The 8,066-nt window shown below is 35.5% G+C and overlaps 1 pseudogene; it reads right to left on the bottom strand.

The window, feature by feature from the left end:
* Positions 1–2,758: 2,758 nt before the first annotated feature.
* LOC107685719 (neuromedin-U receptor 2 pseudogene) lies at positions 2,759–5,298 on the bottom strand (annotated as a pseudogene).
* Positions 5,299–8,066: the final 2,768 nt, after the last annotated feature.

The following is an 8,066-nucleotide window of genomic DNA, read 5'->3' on the forward strand; positions in this document are numbered from 1 at the left end:
TTTTGGCTATTGCTACAAATATACCCCAGCGACTTAAGACTGGTTTTGTGCTCCAGGGTCACATATGACAATCTTTATTTTGATAGTCCACCTTAGACAATCTAATAACTAGAAATAACTTTGCAACTACATGTCAACTAGCAGTCATTAGAGTAGACTGTCTGCTTAACATCTGCCAACATTATTTTGATGGTCTTTGCAAGTACATGTCAACTTTTTCTACTAACTTTACCATAACCTAACAGTCTACTAATACTCTAATGAGAGTTAGTTGACATGTAGTTGCAAAGTTATTTCAACTGAACATCTAAAGGGGATCAAGCTGATTTAAAATATTAATGAATACTATAATAGAATAAAAATAATACTAAAATAACGCTGGTGCAGACAAATCTGTTCTCCAGAACTGATATAGTTTAAAATCGCAAACTCAGTTGAACTAATTGCACACTGACTTGAGGATGTCCTTCGCTCTGTGATATAACACCAAGTGCAATCTGACCTGTCGCCAACACACCTGTTTCAGTGCCTGCATGCAAATCTGATGAGGAGCGGCTGTGTTCTGGTGCACCACACCACATCTGATACTAGCATCAGTATGACACAGCTCTCTCACTCACTAACCCTCCTTAAACCCATAATCCCATTCACTACACAAGCACATAGTTGAAGGAAAGTTGTATAACCTCAAGACCATTACACTGCATAATGCTTTACATTAGACCCTCCCTATCCACCCCAGAGCCTATTTAGAATGGGATGACCAAATCTGGCAGATCATATTTAACCAATGCCAAGATGATTACCAATACTAAGAAGATATTTGGGATTTTTCATGGGGGATAAAGCAGCAGCCCCTCTACAGACCATCTGAACACCATGATGTAATGATAGAGTTGCGCTTTATTAATCAGGCAAGTCTGAGAATTTATTGGATTTCTGAGAACTGAAAATATATTGCCTATGAGCAAGATAAAGGTGACAGTAGCAAGGAAATGTTTTCTGATGTTGTGGTAGGGTGAGGAAGAAAGACTTTAAATTGTTCTATTAAAATGTAAATCACTCATTAAATCAATTAATTAAATGACTACATACTATCCAGCTATAAAATATTTATGGCCTAATTGTTTATTCAATTAAATGTAATCAATAGAGTGCCGCAGGCAGTACTGCTGATGCATCTCAATCTATTGTCAGAGACATTAAAGCAGAGTGAATTTTTAGGTTGCAATCTTACAATAATATATAGTAAAACTGAAGGGGTGAGTCATGCAAGGCACTTTAATTGCGCGGAAGTAGTGTTGAAGTCCAACTAAAGATATACTTAAGTATATTTGATTGTGCTAAAGTGGAACTACTGCAAGTATACATCAGGTACACTTTAAATATATTGCATTTAAAGACCAAAATTATTCAAAGATCATACATTCCTCATCAATAGTGACATTAATCACATTTTAGGCTTAATAATATGAAATGCACATTGTACACAAGTAGCCTAGAACCTTAAGTATATTTGATTGTGCTAAAGTGGAACTACTGCAAGTATACTTCAGGTACACTTTAAATATCTTGCATTTAAAGTCCGATATTATTGAAAGATCATATCAATCCATTTTAGGGATACTATTAAGAAAAAAGTTTAATTATAATTTTTATATCAGTAAGTCTTGAGCGATATGTCAGTAAAGTTAATAGATTTGAACTATACTTAGTATGAAATAAATGCATTTTAAATATATTACTTTTTTACTACTAAATCACGAGGCACTTTCCTTTTCAGGATAAAAAAAGCACTGCTAATGCTTCTCTCAAACACTTATAATATAAAGAAACCCTATAATAGCAATGTGATGAGCTTATAGTTGAGTGTATAATTGACTAGCTTTAATGGTGAGTAATTTGTGCCATTACATTTTGTAATTGTATAGACATATGCGCTATAAAAGCAGATGAAAGTGTCTTGCTTTTAGATCCCTTTCATTATGTTGGTTCACTTTACTTTGCGAGTCTTACCAGAGCAGAGAGCCATGATATGATCATAACACCTGCTAAAAACTGAAAGACGCTCTGGGAATAGCATCATCGCCATTAAGGACAGGCATACAGAAGATGTGAAACACTGTAAGCAAGGGATTTCTTTTTTTTTTTTTGGTTGGTTGGTTGGTTGGTTTTGGACAATTGTTTGGCTAGAGATTTCACTGCTCCTTAATTTACACCATGCAGATAGATGTTTTCAGACATCTAAGCAAAGCTTTTACAGTGGGATTTAGATTTGCCAGTGGATTAGGGATGCTACTAATTTGGATTTCCCATAATAATGTCCAAAAGGAAATAAAAAGGAAATGTTATGTTTTAAAAATTCTCTTTTATGAAAGTGTAAACCCATCAAAAAAATAAAAAGGCTTTTGTTTCTTCTCTGAACCATGCCTTGCATGACTCACTGCTTTAGTTTTACTATACAGTGTATTACTGATAGATTTTAACCTAGCAATTAATTCTGCATTAATTTCGCTGGCAATAGAGTGAGATGCATGAGAAATACTGCTATTGTGTGGCCTTCCACACAATAAAAAAAAAGTTAATAAATAAAATAACAGTAGTAACTCGAATAATGTAAAAATATATGCAAAAATAATTTATCCCATACACTGAAGACTTTAATATTCTCTTTTAATCTAATCTATAAATATATATATATATATATATATATACACACACACATATAAATTTTGTTTTTACTGTAAATATCTGGCCATCACTCACAATGCATCTTGATGACCTGCCTCCTCCCTCTGCTGTCCAGATGGATTTTCCAGCTGTCGGGGTTCTTGTCCAGCTTGTCCTTCCTCTGCTTCTGTCCCCTGGCCAGCGTCAGACCAATCATCAGATACAGCACGCTGATCATCATCATGGGAACAAAGTAAAAGAGAACAGTGGTGACCTGGATCACCAAGTTATACATCCATTTGGGCTTGAGCAGGTTGCAGGTAGCTGAATCTAGAACGCTCTCTGGAAGGTACTGGTACTGCAGGCCGTGAAGCGAGGTGTTTGGGATGGCGCAGATCAGGGACAGAACCCAAACGCTAGCGATGACCCTTTGAGCATGTTTGTTGGTTATGGCATAGCGGGTTTTGAGCGGGTGGATGACAGCTATGTAGCGTTCCATACTTAGAACTGTAACGTTGAGCACAGAAGCAAAACAAACCATCTCAAATAAGAAGATCTTGAAACAGCAGATGCTTTCGCCAAAGGGAAAGGGGTAGTTCTGCCAGAGCTCGTAGATTTCCAGCGGCATCCCAAAGAGCAGCACCAGCAGGTCTGAGATGGCCAAGCTAAAAAGATATAAATTGGTGGGTGTCCGCATCTTCCTGTCTTTAGTGATCACAGTGCAAGTGAGGAGGTTTCCCAAGACCCCAGTGATGAAGATGAAGATGTACGTAAAGGTTACAGGAAAGAAGAAAGGAGATCGTCTAGGGCCCAGAAGCCTAAACAGAACTTCATCCATGGTCTGAAGGTGACAGCGTCCACTCTCATTGCCGGTGAAGTTGAATGTAGTGATGTTGCAGAACACATAGTCCTGGTCTGATCCGTTCACAGACTCACAAAGGCAGGTCAGAGCCATTATGGCAATCGAGGGTGAAATGATTAAATGAGCCGGTCTTGAGGTAAGCGTTTGAACTGCTACCTCTCAGACTGTACCGTCAGCATGATGAAGACCTGTGTCAAACAGATTTGTACAATCTTAGTGCAGACTAGCCAATATAAAGGCTGATGCAGTGGAGGTACATTATAGTGTGTTTACAGGAACATTATCTGCTTTTTTTCTTGATTATTGTTATTTCCTCAATTCCAAACTGATTTTAATCACCCTGAACAATTAAACACAGCCTGTCTTATCCTGCCAACAAATCACCTGTAGGATTCCTTCATATTTTTTTGCTTTTTTTCATTGTGAGCTTTTCCATACATTTGATCATTAACCATTAACTTCACAAGCAACATATTTTTAAGTATTTAAATGATAGGAGTATTGTTATATACTATATATAAAAATTTCTATTTTATGCGTGAATCAGTATGCATCAGTTTTATTAAAATGTATATCCTATAGGCTATATTTCCCCACTTTTCCTCTCCTAAAACGTCAATGCTAATTCAACTGGTTTGTAAAACATGACATCTCTTTCAGCTGTCTCCAATGTACTCTTCTAGTTGTAACCAGTTTGGTCAAGGTCTACCAGGTCATATCCATCATCTAGCTTGGACTAGCTATTGACTATAAATGACCAGTTTGGTCCAGCTAGAAAAACGATTTAAAACCATCTGCCATTAGATGGGTAACACATAAGCTGCCATAACTCTAACCTTGTGTGCCATGGTTCAGATTTGCCCATAATAATAAAAAAATTAATTAACAGGTATTAATTAATTAATCAACCTGCAATTTAAACGATAATATATCATGACACTTGGTTGTCCCTCACTCTACAAACAACTCACTCTAAATGTAAATCCATGCAAACGCATATTATGTGAATACATCCTTATAACCCTTCATTAGTTTATGTGAGATCCGTCTCAAATGTTACTAATAATGATTAATATTAATGAAAAACTCATCAGTCCACATACTCATCCTTAAATTAATCAGGACGCGTATTGAGATGATTTGACTGTTGCTTTTTGACCCCCAAAAAAATGCAAATTAAGGTTCAATGTGTTTATTTATGCCTGCAAACATTTTTAAAACATTGATTACGTTACTTCACAGCAGTAGCTTATAGTATATTAAAGCATATTTGTAAAATATATATAGTTGGTATACAGCTGACTGAAGTTGAGTTTAAAAATGTACTTTATATAAATGTTACTTCAACAAATACATTGTTTAAGCCTTCAGTGTTGTTAAGTTAAGAAATGCAAAAAGACACGCACCTTTCCAGCGTCCTCAATGCACGCGCACCGCATCCAGACTTGTTCTTTCAACTTGATCCCCGTTCACGCAAATGTTAAGACAATCGCGGTAAGTAATCACTGTCTGTAAAGCTGAAAGACCGTGCAGCCATAACAGGTGTCATTCACAGCCATTACAGTGTTTGTGCCTTGACTGAGTTGCTCGGATGATGGATCTTTGCGGTGAGGACGCACCCTTACAGATGACAGGCTGCCGGGCTTTCATCCTTCTCGTGTTCGTTTCTCAGAGGTTTCATCTGCAAATCAAACAGATTTTGCCTTTGATTGTTTGTGCTTCACTCGCTTTAAAGTGGATTCAATGGACTGGGATGAAAGGAGGCAATTGATGATATATAGGTGTGCACACGCCCCCGTGCGTCTCCAATCAAATTCAGTGGCGGCTGGTGGAAAATGTTCTTGGTTGGGCGCCAACAATTTTAGCATACATCCCGGTATGATTTATCCCAGTATAACAAAATAAAAAGTATGCAAAGACTTGAAACATTTTAAATAATTGTTTTACCAAATTCAAGATTGAGGATGACTCCCACAAAACTATATTTTCTGCAAGCTTTTTTCCAGGATAAATTTAAACATTTTTAATTGGCATAATTCACAATTTATGTATACAGTGCAACAGCAAAAACTGTGAGGAAAAAAAGAAATGTTACATTTGTTTAGAGCATTTTCTATACATGTATAAATAAATACAAGTCAAGCTGCAATACCAAACAGGACCACACGGAGAAGCCAACAGACCACTATACCAGCCGCCTTAACCTGACTGTATATAAATATACACGGATCCATTCAGAATTATTAAACAGAGCAAAACACAAATTAAAAAATAAATAAAAACATTCTGAATCTGTCGAATGTGGTGATCTGAAGGCAGCTCAACATGACCAGTGAACAGATCCTCTGTCAAAGTGAGTGCTGATGCCCATGTAGTACCGCAACAAATTCCTGTAAAAACACGCTTCTTCAGGGAGTGTCCATTATAAAACACTTGCCAGACATGCGACCATACTGAAATGTGCTCGTGCAAAAAGCTATCAGAGAGCGCACATACACGGTCGGTTTGTTTGCACATTAATAATAACGGACTCATGCATCCAATAGTGTACGATTGCTGTATATCACTGTCATCTTCTTTACCTCCATTAAGCAATCGTCATCCATCAAAACTTTACTGGTTTGCTTTATTCAGCCCATACGTACTAGCCCTGACTTCAGCTTAAAGATAATTAATATAGGTATGTTTGTTCCCACCAATCACTGCACAAGTGTTTTTACTGTATTTTTGATTAAATAAATGCAGCCTTGGTGAGCATAAGAGATTTCTTTCAAAAATAGTTCTACTCCATTAATTTTGACCTGTAGTGTGTATGTGTGTGTGTAGGCTGTATATAGGCTAACAACACTCTCCCGTCTTTATTACTCTTTTTTTAGAACATGCCCCAATTTAGACTGTTATTGAAAAACATGGATTTGCCATGATGATTTTAAGCGTTCTCTTTTTCTCAAAAACAATTTTCATAAATGTAACAGATGTACAAGCCTTTTCTCTTTAATTTAAAATATGTAATGAAGGTGTAAAAGATAGAAAGCACTTTATGATGAGAAAGTGGATATAAATATCTATATGTGATTTAAATCTCTTTGAACTGGAGGACTAGAGTGCTCTTGATTTGGTTGACAACACTCTGCATGTATTCAGGTTACACAGCAAAACGTCAAACACACTTCCTTGACTGTTCCATGTTCTGTACTCGAAAACCATGTACATTGGATATGTTTAAAGAGTTAAAAGCTTTTGGGCTTTTATGAGGTTAGTAGTTCATGTAACTAAAATTAATATTCATGTAACTTTAACATATACAGCAATGCAGCAACAGGACCAACACTAAAATTCACGGTGCTCAGAGTAAGTATAGAATCTACCAAAAGTGGGCATAATATATGTCTAAGCAAAGAGTGAAATGCAATGAGCGCTGAGAGGAGATAGAATTGTATGTCCATATGCATGTTAATATGTTTATAAATGCTTTAGTATGCACACAAAATGTCTCAGTCGAATTTATTTGATAGATTAATTTAAGTAATCTGAGCATCAATATTGGATCATCACCACTAAATACAAATTTTATAATGAAAACTGAATACCATCAGAATTTGTTTTCCTATTCAAAGACGGATTCAACCCTTACAGAACATAAGGTTACATAAAATAAGATTAGATAAGATAACACTTTATTGATTCAAGGGGAACCCATGAACAGCATGGTACAATGATACGGTTTTAAAGCCATTTCAGTGCCCACCGGTACATTTAATAACACTCACTTAAATGACCCGAATCTTGAAGATAAAATTACTGTCTGCCAGATAATCTTGTCCAAAAAGGTTATTGAATTTTATGTCACAAGTGCAATACCATGTTATAACCTTAACGTTTATAACTGTAAACGTTTCTAGGACAACCAAAGTAACACACAAAACATAACAAAATCATAAATGAGAACTATTCAGAATGCTGTATGCCTTAGCAGAATCCATACTGCACGGATGAGTGCTCTGACAGTGCTGTGATAAACTGATTTATTTTGTCAAATTTGCTGGCATCCTAATCTCTAAGATTTATATGTTTATTTTTGACAAATTACTTCATGATAAAAACTAATCAATAAATATTATGTCTGTTTACAATTATAATTTTACCTGAATAATATCTTAAAGCTAAGAATTTAGGAAAAAAGTCTATACAACATTCAAAACAATTAGCCCCGAAAATATTACATTAATATATTAATTAAAACCAAAGTGCCAGCACTGCAAGTGACCAATCATAATCAGGTATGGACAATTTGCTCTTTTTATTCATATTTTTTTTAAAGTTGTTTTTATTGCGCTTTCTTCAATCTATTCTATGTAACTTTTTTGATGTTTTTTGTTTTTACTCTTTCATTAATAACATTTTGACATTAAAAAAGTTACATAGAATAGTTTGAAGAAAACGCAATTAAAAAAATGTAAAAAAAAAAATGTAATACTGTCAAAAATTAGGGCTGTGAAATACTTGTGATTAATGTAAAAAAAAAATTGCCAAA

Source organism: Sinocyclocheilus anshuiensis, unplaced genomic scaffold, assembly GCF_001515605.1.
Source record: "Sinocyclocheilus anshuiensis isolate Anshui unplaced genomic scaffold, SAMN03320099.WGS_v1.1 scaffold257, whole genome shotgun sequence".
NCBI classification, from domain to species: domain Eukaryota; kingdom Metazoa; phylum Chordata; class Actinopteri; order Cypriniformes; family Cyprinidae; genus Sinocyclocheilus; species Sinocyclocheilus anshuiensis.